Source organism: Myotis yumanensis, unplaced genomic scaffold (assembly GCF_028538775.1).
Source record: "Myotis yumanensis isolate MYYU_CA2020_CCGP unplaced genomic scaffold, mMyoYum1.0.hap1 SCAF_5, whole genome shotgun sequence".
NCBI classification, from domain to species: Eukaryota; Metazoa; Chordata; class Mammalia; order Chiroptera; family Vespertilionidae; genus Myotis; species Myotis yumanensis.
This window is the reverse complement of record NW_027223756.1, coordinates 86,680,917-86,688,068: the sequence shown is the minus strand read 5'-3', so window position 1 is coordinate 86,688,068 and position 7,152 is coordinate 86,680,917.

Below are 7,152 nucleotides of genomic sequence, written 5' to 3'. Positions count from 1 at the left end.
GGATATATGACAGCTTAAACTACTTTCCTTCCATCATATAGAAAACATTTAACTGCAAGATGGCATTGTAGTTAATACTTTCCTCTGGGGTCCATGACTCTCTATCTGCCTGTTGATATTGAGGCCAGGCCTGGGTACAAAAGAAGATCAGGCGTTTTCTCTTAAGGGTCTGAGGATCGAATGCACCCCAGTGTTTAAGAATACAGCCCAAGGGCTATTTGCACGGAGTGTGGCTGAAGCCCTTCTGATCTGCAAGAAAACACACAAAAGGATAGCCAGCATCCTCTGTGATCTTCCCTTCTCTGTTTGGGGCATCCTCCTCCCAGGTAAGGGATGTGAGGTGAGTGCCTCTTTGTGTGCAATCACAAAAGCGGATCTGCTAGACTTCATCGCACTTACCAGTGAGATCTAGGGTGCCCATGACCTGAACGCTTATGAGTGCCTCTTTGTGTGTGACCACAAAAGAGGATCTTCCGGACTTAGTTGTACTTAAAGGTGAGATCTAGGGTGAGAAAACCTGGTAGTGTGCATCCCTAACAGAACTGACCTCCTGGTCTATGCACACTTAACAGTGTGGCCTACCGGGAACCCATCCTGCTCCAGATTTGGGGAAGCCTGTACTAACCTGAGTCCCTGATTGCAAGTGTGGGAGATGGTTCTAATGTTTTTGAAGTACCCATCAAGTTTCCTAGGGGAGTTTAAAAGGAAATGACTCTAGGCTGAGGGCTGGGAGAGTTTGGCCAGTACCCAGAACTCTGGGGGGGCCACCACCCTGAGCTCCAGGAAGAGTACAATCAGGTCCAGTCTTATTCCTATGTATGCCCTCACTATCATAAGATCTATCCTCTTTATCCTGGTCTCCCCAGTCTGTCAGTAATGAGGGACTTATATGGAAAGGGTGGAACCATACTTTAGTTCAGACTAGGATTTTACATCCATTGGTGAGGTGATCTCTTGATATTGCAGGTGTCTGGCATATGACCTACCTGGGAACATGGAGGGGCACTGCAAGTCGTGCTGGAGGGCTTGTTTTAGTCTCTTTCGGCCTCCTCCTCCAGTCCTCTGTTCTGCTTGTTTCTTTGCACAAAATAAAAAGTCCTCAACTCCAGGGTCTACATGCCCTCCTGCATATGGAGCGGTGGAGGTATCAGAAGCATGCCGTGCCTCCTGAGCAGGGGCACTTCCTTCTGGGCTCTCCCATAAATCTGGTAAGGACTAAGACTTCCTCTGATACCCACAAGTCTAATTCATAAAATTCAAACCCTGGGAAGGTAGTTAAACTTATTTGACCAAAAGATTGTATATAAAAGACCCAATTTTCTTTTTAACAGACTGGAAGGGGACTAAACAAATCCCACATTTAAGGGGGTGACGTTTTTCTTCAGAGCCATGAAATCCTTGTTCTCTGTCAGAGGGACAATGAGGCCTGGGCACAGAGGGAGTTGGCGATGGTCTTTAGAGGTGGTATTTCCTGTGTGTGAGTAGGGCTTGCAACCTGGTGGAGATAAACTGAACAACAAGAATTGTGACAAGAGCCGAACCGGTTTGGCTCAGTGGATAGAGTGTCGGCCTGCGGACTCAAGGGTCCTGGGTTCGATTCCTGTCAAGGGCATGTACCCTGGTTGCGGGCACATCCCCAGTGGGAGGGGTGCAAGAGGCAGCTGATCGATCTCTCTCATCAATGTTTCTAACTCTCTATCCCTCTCCCTTCTTCTCTGTAAAAAATCAATAAAATATATTAAAAAAAAAAAAAAAGAATTGTAACAAGACATCCAATGAAAGGAAAAGTGTTTTAGTGTTCAATGATTCCAAGCCAAGGATGGGAGAAAAGTAAGTATTAGTCTGGAGACTTGTAGATAAACACCCAAGAAAACTAGACAAACTTAGGATTCAGTTCAATTCATAGGTGTAAGATAAAACCTCAAAACAATTCATTGGAATCAACTCACAAGTGTGTATTATAGAGTCTGTTGAAATATAGTTTTTCTCCCTAAAATCATGCTTACTCTTATTAAAGACCAATTCATTTATTGCATTAAGACTAGTTTTAACTTGGCCTGAGTGTTTGCATGAATACACTAAGAACACTAATAGGCCCTGGCTGGTTTGGCTCAGTGGATAGTGTGTCAGCCTGGGGACTGAAGGGTCCCAGGTTCAATTCCAGTCAAGGGCACATGCCTGGGTTGCAAGCTCAATCCCCAGTAGGGGGCATGCAGGAGGCAGCCAATCTGTAGTCATTGGTGTTTCTATCTCTCTTTCTCTCCCCCTTCCCCTTTGAAATCAATAAAGCTATATATAGAAAAGAACAGTAATTGAGTGTATAGGCTCTTTTAAAATCTGTTTTGCTGGAATCTCAAGATGGAGCTTTAATGAGCCCCTCAGGGCAAAGAAGCTGAGCCACCCAGTTGCCATCAGGCTTGCCTGCAATACCTGTAGACTTGGGTGAATTCCCCAAGATTTTGACCTTCCCAAAATGTCTTGAGGGTCTTTTCTTGCCATCTCTCAGGAAAACAACCTTCGTTCCTTACCTGGAAAGACTTCCAGAAACCACATGACCACACAAGGTACCACGCTTTTCTCTAAGGTGCTCACATTGGCTTCAAGTCTTCTAGTGACATCCAGAGTCCAGGCATGTCTCTATCGGGCATGACACTCCAGCAAAAGTCTTGGTCAATAAAACAATCATTGGAAACTGGTCCCATTGAACCCATGCAAAGAAATGCATTGCCATGAATTGCTCATTAAGAATTGCCAAATTCTGAAGGGTTTAGGTAGGGAGAAAAATACATAATTCACCAAATTGTTGTGTCTCCTTATATCTGAAAAACAAAGCCCCCAAATTAGGAACACTTTTAACAAAAGTCACAAAACCTGACTTTTGTCTTCTCACATAAATGAATTTATATGAGAGACCTTGACTGTATTGTGAAAAGCCAATCAATCAAAATATGTATTTTTATTGAAAAAGAAAAGCAAGTATACCTATACATCTGGCTCATGAAGCATAGGCAGGCCCCCAGCCAATCAAAAGAGCAGGCTGGGTGGGGGTCCAAGGCATCACACACCCTCCTGTCTGTAGGTCTTAAAACTGCTCTGTTGAATATTCTGGTACAGATCAGTACTTAAGATTCTCTGTTATATTGTTGTAGTCTTTTCAGAAATCATGAGAAGCATCTGACAACTTTATCTTGCCAAGCCTTGAAAATACCTAGGGAGTAAAATAGCCCCCATTTTTTTCTAATCTTTACTCCCCCCTCCCTCCACCCCTTTCTGTAGGGAGGTCTTTTTCTTTTTTTTACCATTTGCTTTGTGTCTTTGGCTGGGGAGGATAATGGTTTGTTAGTTACAAGCTGGCTGCAAGCTGCCCACACTGTTCGGCTTTGTTTTAATTCCCTTTTAACATTTTTCCTTATAAACCTTTACAAGTTTTATAAACGTTTTTACAAATTTTAAAAATAACTAGTTTTCAAAATGCATCTGTAAGTACCATGCCTTTTATTACTAAAATCATAAAATTTCCAATTAATAATTCTTAGAAGCCTCAATCCTCAATAACCAAGGAAAGCATACAACCAGCATTCCTTAGATTGACCCTTATGAACATATTTTATTCTTAACAAAGCAAAAGAGACTACAACAATTAAGGCTTGGCTAGAACAAGACTGCGCACAGAGACCACAAGGGGGTGCACCAAGAAAGCATAAAAGATGCGGAGACAAAAAAACATGACAGAAATGGAGGATATGGAGCTAAGAATCGCAATTTTGAGGGCTTGCCATAAATTTGTGCAGAGCCTCACGAAAACTAATGAGACCCTCGATGCTACGATAAAGAAATTAGAAAGTAAGCATACACGGACTGAAATAAAGAATATTATACCCAATAGCAGACCAGAGGAGTACAATAATCAAACCAAAGATTCGACAAAAAACACCCAATTGGAAAAGCAAAATGAAAAAAGAATCCGAAAGTGTGAAGATAGTGTAAGGAGCCTCTGGGACAGCTTTAAGCGGACTAATATCAGAGTCATTGGAGTGCCAGAAGATGAGAGACAGCAAGATATTGAAAACCTATTTCAAGAAATAATGGCAGAAAACTTCCCCCACCTGGAGAAAGAAATGGACTTACAGGTCCAAGAAGCGCAGAGAACCCCAAACAAAAGGAATCCAAAGAGGACCACACCAAGACACATCATCATTAAAATGCCAAGAGCAAAAGACAAAGAGAAAATCTTAAAAGCAGCAAGAGAAAGAGGCTTAATTACCTACAAGGGAATACCCATACGACTGTCAGCTGATTTCTCAACAGAAACTTTGCAGGCCAGAAGGGAATGGCAAGAAATATTCAAAGTGCTGAATACCAAGAACCTACAACCAAGATTACTTTATCCAGCAAAGCTATCATTCAGAATTGAAGGTCAGATAAAGAGCTTCACAGATAAGGAAAAGCTAAAGGAGTTCATCACCGCCAAACCAGTATTATATGAAATGCTGAAAGGTATCCTTTAAGAAGAGGAAGAAGAAGAAAAAGGTAAAGATACAAATTATGAACAACAAACATGCATCTATCAACAAATGAATCTAAGAATCAAGTGAATAAATAACCTGATGTACAGAATGAACTGGTGATTATAATAGAATCAGGGACATAGAAAGGGAATAGACTGACTATTCTTGGGGGAAAAAGGGGTGTGGGAGATGCGGGAAGTGACTGGACAAAAATCATGCACCTATGGATGAACACAGTGGGTGGGGAGTGAGGGTGGAGGGTGGGGTGGGAGCTGGAAGGAGGGGAGTTATGGGGGGAAAAAAGAGGAACAAATGTAATAATCTGAACAATAAAGATTTAATTTAAAAAAAAAAAAAAAAAAAAAAACAAAGCAAAAGACACGAAAGCAGCTCCAAATCCACTTTACAGACTCTTTGCAACAAAAGTAAAAGCAGGCGATCTAGCAATCAAAGCTGTAATGAGTTAATTTGATCTGCACATGTGGCTAAGTTTTTCCCAGAAACTTGTGCTTCTAGGATGGCCAGACCAGAGTTTTTGACCAGGTATTTGCTCACATAAGGACATTCGAGATTCTCAAACCAGAGGGAGCAATTTGCCTCTTTGATCAAAGGTCCTAGGCACTACAGGGGAGCACGCTATAACGTGCTGAAGGGCCTGGAGCACAGTTGAAAAATCTGAACCCTGCAGGCCTCCTCCATTCTGTCTGGTGCTCTACTGCCCTAACGTATGGAAAATGCCCTAATCTGCCTCCCCATCCAGCTTCAAATGCTCGCCAGCACATGATGTGGTGTGAACACCAGGATACATAAGCTGTGCCCCACAGGCAAGGGCTTTCCCTCCTTGGCTCCCCTAACATTCTATGGAAGACCCTCTGATCCCCACAAGGCCACTGCAAGGAGCTGGAAGAAATCAGGTGTGTGGGTACCAGGTGCAAGGAGACATTGATGGGAGGAGGGGATCCTCTGCTCACGCATGGCTGGGTCCATCCAAGGTAGGGGTCACTAAGAACGGCAGGTCACCCAGACTGGGCCAGCATCTGAAGAACTTATTGTCCCTCTACCCCCAATCTCGGGCAGGAGGAGGGAAAAGGCAGGAAAGTTGGAGCGGATCTCCAGCAATAGAAATCCTCACAAGAGAACAGGCCAGGGTTGGGCTGTATGTAATGGGCCCAAGTGTGCTGTTTGTGGAGGGAACTCCCAGAGGCAGTTAAGCCTCTGGTCATTTCCCTCCTTTCATGGGTCTCCGTTTCTCTCCCCGGCTGATGAAACAGCCGTGAGGACCCGGAGCCCTGAGTGACCAGCTCTTCTGTGTCCTCCCTGGACGGATCAGAGTTTCATTACAGGTGTATTCTGGAGTTCCTATGAGGCCCCTGAACGTCTTAGGGTTCAACGCCAGACACCTCTGCAAGGTCCTTACTCACATAAGGACATTGGAAATTCTTGAACCAGAGGGAACAATTTGCCTCTTTGATCTTCGGAGCCTTGGTAGGAACCCATGCCCTCATTAGTCATTGGTCAGACTTCGTCCTGCAACTGGAAGGAAGCCTATGGCTTTCTAACTCGGTCCGACAACCAGTTCTGACCCATGCCCACTTTTAAATGGCCCAAAGGCTGGAAAGCACATTTGGAAAGTGAAAGAGAAAAATGCCCTGTGGAGACGGCAGCCTGATTAAGTGGCTGGTGGGCACCCGGCAATGCTACCAAAATTACCAAGGAAAGATCAAAAGAAGCGATAGGGTCTGTAGGCTAACCGGTTGATGTGGAGATCCAGGATCCTGGACGAGCCCCCAAAACTGATAACGGGAACCGTGAACCGAGGGTTTTTCCCAGGGTCCTGTCTCACGACGCAGAAGAATGAACTCCATGGACCAGATGATTTAAGCAAAAGTGTGGAAACTTTATTACAAGCAGAGTCAGACTTGCTGCATGGGGGAGTGGGGCTCAATACTGTGCTGCCCCCCAAACCCTTGTGGTCCGGGGTATATATTTGCTACAAACCTGCTTCGATATCTATCTGTGTTGTCCCCTGATTAATTCCCTCAATGGTTCTTGCCCAGCAAGGGACCTGAACTTTCCCTGTTTCTATGTGTTCCTAGGTCTTGTTGCTGCAGGCCCTCCCTTGTTTCCCCATGCCTCCCGCTTTGAATCTAGAAACATTTTATTATTTCTGCTTGGTTGGTTTCTGTGATGAGGCCGGCTCAAACGTCGGTGTCTGCCCTTTCCTATGTTCCACCTGCCTTTGTTTACCATGGGACCCCGGCCCTATCTGCCTGTGTTTCAAGTTAACCCTCTCAGCTGCCCCCTCTCTCCTGGTCTAGTGAAGGTCTAGGTTCCTGATCTCTGCTGAATGGAGGGCGGCCTTCTTGCCTCTCTCCATTGAAGATGACAATGATCCAAACTGCGTATCCCCATCCCCAGAGAAAGATTATCGCTTAATTAGTCCAGGAAACAGGAAAGGTCAGGGTGTGCAGGTCATGCTCGCCTTGCCTCTGCTGGAAGAGATAAAGGAGGTCACTTGTTCCTCCACAACATGTGTGTGTGTGTGTGTGTGTGTGTGTGTGTGTAGGTGGGGGGGGGGGGGCTGGGTGTATAAATAGGGGGCCAGGAAGCAGCAGAGGCACTGACCACTGGGAACCTGCCTTGC